This window comes from Corvus hawaiiensis, chromosome 1 (genome assembly GCF_020740725.1).
Source record: "Corvus hawaiiensis isolate bCorHaw1 chromosome 1, bCorHaw1.pri.cur, whole genome shotgun sequence".
NCBI classification, from domain to species: Eukaryota; Metazoa; Chordata; class Aves; order Passeriformes; family Corvidae; genus Corvus; species Corvus hawaiiensis.
In genome coordinates, this window is record NC_063213.1 from 36,628,257 (window position 1) to 36,638,253 (window position 9,997).

Here is a 9,997-nt window from a genome sequence, read left to right on the forward strand (position 1 = left end):
AGGAGGGGACTTTGAGCAGAAGAAAGCCAGGCTGAATTTAGTTCAAGGAGCAAAATTGTTCATAAGTGTAATGACACCAAATGCTTTAAGCCCACCTACAAGTTTGTTCTTAGAAAAGGCTAAGAGTGTTTATTGAACTATTTTTAGACATTACCAAAGGTCCTGGTGCTGGGTATTTATTCTTCAATGTGGCTGAAGGTTGTGGCTAATGGAGATACTTTTAAGCTTCAGGTAAGAGACAAAGTTAGGCAAATACCAAGTCCAGGTGTCTCAGATGAGCCAACAGTTTCTCATGCAAAAGGATGTGTTAATTTTTTTCCAAAGGCAAACCAGGGGCTCTGTTGCAAGTAGATGTATCTGTGTGTTTTGTTGCTATGGCTGAGTAATGACAGTTTAGAGCCATCAGGCAACATTTGCTCAGGCAAGCAACAACAGCAACACAAATAAGTTCTTATTACATATTACCTGTAGATTATTAAATAAGAAGGAGCTGAACATGTTACCTGGAGTCTGAATCCTATAGGACAACATCCTACCCAATGTTGGGGTCTGTTCTGCTGCCCAAGGAAGTAATTGCTGGCAAGCTCTGCTACCAGTGCCATAACTTGTGAATGCTGCTACAAAGTCTCCCTGGAGATTTATTCTCTCCAGGCTGGACAACCCCAGCTCTCTCAGCCTGTCTTCATAGCAGATGTGCTCCAGCATCTGATCACCTTTGTGGCCTTTTTCTGGACTCACTCTAGGGGTTAAGTCCATGCCCTTGTGCTGTGGGTGAGGCACTGAGCTGGAGTTGGCATGTGCAGGTGGTCATTAACCCCCTCCTTATGCTGTTTTTGTTTGGGTTAGTGGGGTGTTTTTAACATCACGGCCGTGCTGCTTTGGAGGAGGATGTAGGGTTAAGCTTTAGCTGTATCTGCGGCTTCATGGCGTGACTGCTTTGAAAAATAAATACTCTTCAATAATAACCCCTCTCAGTGGTTCTGTAATAGTACATGAATAAACAGTGTCAAGCTTACAATATAAGTTGAAGGTAAAAAGACAGCAGGAAGAGGAAATCAAAACACTCATGTATCACTTGACAACATAATTGCAGCCATTGATGATAAACAAGGAGTTTGTTTCTCTTGAAATACCATACTTTCAAATCATTGCTCTGTCATTATGTGAGACCGATAAACATTTTCATTTGCTATTTTCACTTCATGTGGAAAATTGTGGTTTGCTCTGTTAGCATTTAAGAAATATTATTCTAGTAAACCGAAGGGGTGACAAGAGCTTATGTGTAAAATTCCACCTTCCTTACTATTTCCTTGCTGAATTCTAGAAGTTCTGGAGGACTTCCATGATCCTAGAGGCCTTTGCCAGCCTTGAAGACTCTGTGATTGAAAGAAAACTGATGAGGATGTAAACTGTGAGGGGGCTGATGAATGTAACCCAAACCCCTGTCAGAGGCTTCCCACTGGCAGCCTGGTGCCAGCACCATGCCTGTGAGCTCCAGCATGGGCTTCCCTGGAATGCCCAAGTGAGTACTACACAAAGGAAGTTGCTGGCCCTATCCTAGGGTGCTTCATAAAATCTGACTAACAGAGGGGCCTAATAACCACAGTGAGGACGGTGGGGTTCATTAATTTTAGGATTGCTGTGTCTTGTAGCTATGGCTTGGCTTGGATCATTCTTCTGATTTATGTCATTTCCCCCTCCCCTTGAGATTTCGTGTGAGAATGTCTTGGTTTCATAACTAAACATTATTTGTACACAGTGTCTTCCAATAATTAGCTCCTCTGCCCTTCAGTCCACAGGTAGTGCTTATTAATTGCATTTAATGAGCATCTCTCACCTGCAGCAAATTGCCCTGCTCTGTTGCACACCTTAGCATGTAGCATAGCTTAGTGTGATTTATTTGTGTAACAGCTTGATGGCACTTAACAGCTGTAAGAACATGCAGGAATGCTGACCTTGGCCTTGGGTGTTTACTGGTTTTGGAGACAGCATGCAGCTTCTGGTGGAGGAATTTGATTACACGTAACCTTAATGTTATCACGCCAGAAAAAGAATTCCTTTCAATGGGTGCAGCTCTGCTGTGTCTGAAGTGTGGCAGCAGAACAGGTGGCAGTTTTTCCTGAGGAATGTGCACAGCCAAGTTGTGGTGTCAGGTAGGAAAGGGGTACCTTAGGACTGGTAGCCTCCAAATTAATGCAGCCTGCTGACTTTTACCTCATGAAGTACCCCCAGAAACACGTGGGGTGTGAACTGGAGAAGACCAGCACACTGATCCAGTCCCCTGCCCTTCTGTCCGTGCATCTTCCTTGCATCTCTCCCCTTGTTTCCCAGAAGTGTGTGTGTGGTAAGTGGGAATGTGGCACTGGAGTGGGCATCAAGAAAGATTTCCAGCAGCATCAACGTCCGTGATAACATCCTAGTTCTCCCTCATTCCAGTAAGGTATTACATATGGTGTGCCACCTTTATGCATTGTTGATATGCCATAGAATCATTTCTGTTGGAATACCAAAGACCTGAGCTGCGTTCTTGCTTTTTGATCCAAGTGGCACCTACTGCCCATGAATTGAAAATCACTGCTTGGGAATAATTCCATTTGGGGCTTAAATTAGTAATCACTTTCATGGCAGTAACTTTGAGCACTACAAGTGAACCCAGAAGAGAAAGTCAGCTGAGAAAATGAGTGCAGTTTTTAGTGTGAACACAGAAAATGGCTTGAATTATTTGCTGTAATGTAATGAGTGAATGCTGGAGATTGGGCCCTCTGCTGTGGTACTTCCTGCTGCTTCTCAAATTCCTGTGTGTAAAATCTTCTGGCATAAGATGTACATATTGAAGTCAAATTATGCACAAATCCAGATTTGGGGTTTTGGAAGAGGCAGGATTGCAAGGGGGGGTGTTAACAAAAAATTGACTTAAACCAATTTCATATCAACCAAGTTGTGCTGTATAATTTGCGTCACATTTCCCTGGGTGACACAGTCATACAGTCAGCTAAGTCAAGTTTTCATCTGTTTTCATCTCCTTCCTCACTTCCTTTCTAAGTAGTAGAAAACCTTTAAAAATGTGGGTTTTATTCAGGCACTCAAAACAAAACCTTGAAGAGGGTCCCTTGGCAACTTGCTGCTCTATTGAAAAGCAGAATGACTCATCATTCATAGGCAAGAGTCATTTTATAGAAGTTCCTTTTTTATTTCTAAAAGATCAAGAGGAAGGATCAACATTGCTGAATCAGAGTCTTTTCTGCACATGGCCTCTCTTGAAGTGATGTTCCACAGATTCTCACCATATCCTGCCTGAAATCTTTTGTTGCTCCATGCGGTAGTGAGCAAAAATTACAGTTTTGGTGCCTCAGTCCTGCTTAATATACATCTACCCAGCACCACACAAAATATGCATGAAAATTTGGCAGTGGGCAATTAGAGTTTTACTACATGGTACATATTTCAAAATCATGGTGCCTTTATTTGCAGCAAGCAAGAAAGGCATTTTTGTCTACTGGTTTGTTCTAAAATTGCACCACCTCTTTCCAAAGGGAGCTACTTCTCTGGAGTTACCATGTTCTTCCTTAGGCTAGCCTGAAATTTTCCTTTGTTGGAATATTTCCTTTCTTTTAGAGCTGCGTATGAGAAATAACTTGATAGGAAAGAAACATTTTATTTCACTTCCCTCATCTTTCATTTCCCTTGATCACGAGTTGAGAGAGAAATGGTTTCCCTGTATGGCACTTAAAGGGAAAATCAATTGTTTTCTGTGAAATTGCCAGTTGGTTTCTAACCTGCTACTTCACCCCTACAGAGCAAGGTGCCGTGAAATGTCCTTCGGCTCTTTGTCACACAATCTTGGATCCATATAGCCGTGGCTGTGAGCCCAAAGGTTATCATCCTGCAGGCACCGCAAGCACCAGAGGCAGAATGTTTCAAGCCTTGTTATTTGAAGCTATTGGACCCTTTAATGGTGTGGCTGCTGAATCCTGCCTGTTAGGAGCTGCGCTGAGGGCACTCACCCACCCCCACCTTACACACACTGTGGAAAGAGTTTGGGGGAGGATTTGTCTCCTCATGCTACTGAAAAGCCAAGGAGCTCTTTTGGAAGCACAGTTTGCTGAGTGCCCTACACAGTGGCTGTTGGAGCTGTGAACTATTACCAGCTCTGAGTTAGCAGCTGAATAACCCAAGCACCGCGGTGTGTACACTGCGTGTGTGTACGTGCCTGTCCTCCAGTGCTTGCTGGTTGTTACTTCTGATCAGGAGACTCAGTGACAGGCTTTCAAGCATCACCTGTTTACAGTTCAGTGCAACTGCTCCAGTTGGTGAAACAGTCTGTTCTCTGCACTCCTTGAAGGAAGAAAAAGAATCAAATGGAGTCCTGAAACCTCAGTGTAGACACATAAGCAAAAGCATTGGCCTTCTCCCCTATTATGCATCCCCCCAGTCAGATTTAGCATGTTTACTGATGCCCAAAATATGTGCTTTGATGTGAACACAAAGCTTGCTCTTGTCTGAAATGCAGACTGTACTGGAAATACCAGGTGGTGTCATCTGTTCTTATTGAAGCCAGTGCTTAACTGGTCATCTTCTATGAATCACTTAATAAGCTTTATTTAAAAGCAATTGCATGTTTTCAAGCACAGAGAGATTTTGACCAAACAATTTCATAGTAATTAATCATCAGGTTAAAATAATTGCTGTATAAATATGAAAGTATCTCATCTGTTAATTCACATGTAAGAAACCTAATGCATTACTATTGCCCAGTTCTTCACTTACAAAGTGTTTTTGAAACCAGACTCTTACCTTTCCAAATGCTATTAATGTGTGTTTAGATTTATACTAGTAGGTAGCCGCTTCAAGAGAGCACAAGTCTGAGATGTCAGTAGGCTGCAAGATTCATCCCACAGACTGTGGACTTTAGATGAAACTTGACACAGGACAAGAGTGTGTGAGGTCCTGGAGAAGAAGGCACTGTTCAGAAAGGGGTTTGGAGGAGAAGAGAGTAAACGCCTGACAGCTGAGGCCTGGGCACATTGTTAGAGCTGTGCTGCACCGAGGGCAACACCTAAAAACTGATGGAGAGAGAGGAACGACGAGGGAGTGAGGAGGAAGATGAATGTAAGGAGTGCAAGCAGCCCAGCAGCACAGGGCATGGTGTGGAGATGTGCAACTGAGGAAAGAGGCACTGAGGAATTTGCAGAGAAGCAATTCTGACAGTTCTGACAGGAGAGACATGGCTTCGTGCTGCAGGTTGGTGGGAACAAGGGAAGAGGCTGTAAAACCAGGATCGATGTGGGTAGCAAACCTAGGAAGTGTTTGTAGCTGAGGACTGCATTGAAAGGATCCAGCTTGGGCATCATCTGAGAGAGTGACCTGACAAAATCAGATAGATGAACTCTCAGGAGAGGAAGGTTGGAGGGAGGTGGGGGAGATAAAGATGCCCCGCACACTTGGTGATTCTGCTTTAACCCAGCTGAAAAGATAAGCAACTCTCTTGAAATAAGAAATTCAGGCGCGTAATCTTCAGAAGAGGAATCCAGGCACTGAATTATTTCCTGAGGAAAGTGCCTGCCGGTTGCCTGCAGCTAGGCTTTCATTCCCTGATTAAGGGCAGAATTTAAATTTAAGCCCCATCCTTAGCTGTCTTAAGTAATCCCCTGCTTGCTGTGCCTGCTGCTGTGCACTCTTGGTACTGAGAATATTTTGCAAGGGGCCAGCAGGATGTACAGACCTCACATTTTGAAATGCAAGGATGATCTATGCTGAGGAGTCCATCAACCTCTGCCTCTGTGTTCTCCTTTCATCTCCCTGTGGCAGTGGCCTGCCAGTCATTTAATAACAAACTTTATTACTGCCAGTGACTTGCTGGGTGTGTCATGGCTGGTGAACTTGGTGCAACAGCCAGCAAGAAGCAGAGAAATAGGGTGCAATACATTAGATTGGTGGAGGAAAAGAAAGTTTTGTGGAAGGAGTTGCACAGAGAAAAAACTTCATCCTGCATCTGGTATGTACCCAAAAGTAGCTACAGTGAAATATTGGAGGTTCGCTTGGAATTTAACGTGTGCCTGACAGGATCTGTGACTGATCACATCTGTGCCTTCCTGGCAGTTCGTATCCAGCACAGGTTGTGTTAACATCTCCAGAAAGCTGTTGACAGACAAAATTCTAAAAGGTGATAATATCTTCAAAACAGCTCAGCTTTCTTCTCTTTTTTCTTTTTTTTTTCTTCCTTGTTTTAATGGTTTTTCTTTTTTTCCATTATTTTTCCTTTTTTTCAGTTTTTTTTTTTCTTTTTTTTTCTTTCCTTCTTTTTTTTTCCTTCAGTACCTCACTCTAACTGCCAGCCAGGTCAGTGATCCCTGTTGTCAGGCACTGCAGGTTTGGTGTGACAGCAACAGTGCTTGGGTTCTGTTCAGCACATGGAATTCTAGCATTTTTTCTCCTGTGAGAAGCAGAAGATGCTTGGCTACTTCGTTGCAGAGCTGGAAGATAGATTTTATTTCACATTAATGCAACCTGCTTGTCCTCAGCTGCCTTTTTCCCACTCTACTTCATTCAGTTTTACTTTGTGTTTAAAATAGGAAACAGCAGGGCAGGATCTGACCATTTTTGGACTTTGCGGGTTCAAGTATTCAAAAGCCAAGCTTAAACTGATCAACCTTGGAGGATTTTACAGGCTAGACATTGGATTTTGTAAAATCTAGCTCCAGGTTCACTGACTAAGTAACCATATCCAAAATTAACTAAAATTTACCTTGTACATATAATTTCTCATTTCTTATAGTATCAGTGCAAAGACACACTTTTTAAAAAAATCCTTGTATGTAGAAATATACATTTTTGCATGTTCTTCTGAAAAGTCAGACCAAGGGAGCCTGCATGAAAAGATTGAATGTGGATGTACCATCTCCACAGCAAGAGTAAAGCAAAGGAAGGTGGAGGGCAGGCTTTTCCAGGGCAGCTCTTCACCTGAGGGACTGGCATAAGTGGCAGTGACTGGGAAATCAGTGACTGTAAGACATGGCTTATACAGGAGGACTGCAGGAGCACATGTACTTCCAGCTCCAGAGAATGTGTGCTCCTCTCCAGCCAAACACTTTCCTGTCACCAGGAGGTGACAGCAGGGTTGTGCTTTCAACCTCAAAACGGATCCCAGTGCAACCTGGGGTCAGCCCTCCAGACACAAATGTCTCACATCCTGGAAGGGCCACCCTGCTGTGGCACAGGAAAGCCTTTGGACCAAAATAACATCAGACTGGCACCTGTCACTAGTGGGGTTCCACAAGGCTCCATCTTAGGCCCTGTGCTTTTCAACATCTTCATAAATGTCTTGGATGCAGAACTGGAAGGGATACTAAGTTTGGAGGTGATACAAAATTGGGAGGGTATGTGAACTGCCTTGAGGCCCTGCAGAGAGACCTCACCGAGTTAGAGATGGGCAATCACCAACTGTATGAATTTTAACAAGGGAAAGTACCAGATTCTGCACCTGGGTTGGGGCAACCCTGAGTGTACAGACAGACTGGGGAATGAGAGGCTGGAGAGCAGCACTGCAGAAAGGGGCCTGGGGGTCCTGGTCATTGACAAGTTGAACATGAGCCAGCAGTGCCCTGGCAGCCAGGAGGGCCAACCCTGTCCTGAGGGCATCAGGCACAGCTTCACCAGCCAGGCAAGGGAGGGGATTGTCCCACTCTGCGCTGCACTGGGGCGGCCTCACCTCGAGTGCTGGGGCAATTTTGGGTGACACAATATAAAAAAGTTATTAAACTGTTAGTGTGTCCAGAGGAGGGCAACGAAAATGGTTAAGGGCCTTGAGGGGAAACCATATGAGGAGTGGCTGGGGTCACTTGGTCTGTTCAGCCTGGAGAAGACTTAGGGGAGATCTCACTGCAGTTACAACTTCCTTGTGAGGGGAAGAGAAGGGGCAGGCACTGATCTCTTCTCTCTGCTGACCAGTGACAGGATCTGAGGGAATGGCCTGAAGTTGTGTCAGGGGAGGTTTAGGTTGAATATTAAAAAGGTGTTCTTCACCCAGAGGGTGGTCAGGCACTGAACAGGCTCTCTGGGGAAGCAGTCGCAGCACCAAGCCTGACAGAGTTCAAGAAGCATTTGGACAATGCTCTCAGGCACATGGTGTGACTCCTGGGGATGATCCTGTGCAGAACCAGAAGATGGACTCAATGATCTTTGTGGTTTTCTTCCAACTCAGCATATTCTGTGATTGATAGATAGATAGATAGATAGATAGATAGATAGATAGATAGATAGAATGAAAGAAAGAAAGAAAAGAAAGAAAGAGTTTTGCTGATAATATATTGCTAACAAAAGAATGAGACCCATGTATGTACTTTGCATGGACAGATGCAGTTCAGCTCTGCTGTGTGAGCTAAGGCAATGTAGTTTTTAAACGAGTTGCAGTGGCACAGACTGCAAAGCAACAAAGCCAAGCCAGTCCTAAGGGACTTAAAATTACTATTCAGAAAGTCAGAGCAAACTATTCTTCAGTGCCAAAAAATTTCAAGTCATCTAATTATGAGGTGTGCACCACTGGCAGTGACAGTAGGAAAACAAGTGCTTGTTGGAAAATTTTCCTCGCCTCTGTTTTAACCTTCAAGATGAGTTGTATCTTACCCAGTGTTTCAGCATGTGATGATTCAGGTGGGATGTGCATGAGCTGGTATCAGCTCTGCTGCCCCAGCAGTGAAGCTGCTGCCAGTTACTGACTTTATGGGGAGTGCTGACAGCCCTTCCCTGAGCTCAGAACTGTTTCCTGTTCCTCACAGCCCACAAATGGCCCCCACTGCCCCGTGAGCTGTCTCAAGGTTGGCTGGCGCTATCTTATTCACCAGCTTCATTAAACAAACAAGTATGTGGCAACCGAACCATTTAGGCTCTTCCAAGATGTTTCTGTGCTGCAGGTCCAGGCCAGTCTGGAGGCTGGTGCTCCCTGTGAACAGAGCAGCTCATCCTGCACTGCCTGTGTTTAGGAAGGCTTGTTCTACTGTCTGTATTCATGCCCTGGATCCAAATTCCTTCAGCAGAGCAGGGAGTGATGCAGTCTTTTGGGACAAGGAAAATCTAACAGATTTTTGCTGATGCTACAGCAGAACCACATCACTGGAGCCATTATAGACTTAGATGGGGAGATTTGCTTGAGTCTTTGAAAGAAACAGAATGCAAAACTATTTTTTTTAAAAAGTAAACTGTTAGCACCTTCTCACCATCTTTCCCTTTTAATTAATCTCATGTTTGCACAAACACTGTGAAATCCAAACAGCATATGAAGTATCTTGTTAAATGCAGCTGGTATCCAATCCTAGTCCCAGAGTCCCATAAGCATCCCAGGGAAGAAAATGAGAGAGTGGGAGGCAAGCTCTATTTGCAAGCTTCATTATCACAACAAATCTAAATAATCAATCCATTCCTTTTCATTGCAGTTTGACCACACTTGTGTTTCTTATCATGTCTGTATAACTGAGGTGCAAAACAATGTGGAGAGGGTGGCCCTCTGTTTACAAGTATTCACTTTTCATACATCATCTGTTGTTTAGGTTGAATGGGCTTCCCTCACCCAGGGATACCTCTGCCTTTCGAGCTTTTAAGCTAATTTGAGCTATCTGCTCATTGTTTGTTGAGGGTCTTCCCTGGAAATCCTTGTTCTGAGCCTAATATTTCTATTTGGTCTCACCAGTAATCACAGCTGCAGCATCAATACTGAGTGAAAATTGACCTTCTTCACTGTATTTCTGGGGTGGTCTTTGCCTGGAATTGCTGTACTTCTGGGCTGATATTTGCCTGGAAATGCTATGGAAGTCTGTAAGAGAGGAGCCACAGGAGCTGAGCCTCTTTGCTGGTCAGCCCCTCTCTGTGGAACTAACTGAGCTGAACCACTGGTCAGTGAAGAAGGATCCCAAAGGCTGGTGGCTCCTATGGAAAAGCTGCATTCCCCAGGTCCTGATGTTAAACCTATATGAGTTTTGAGATTGATGAAGCAACCCAATAGAAT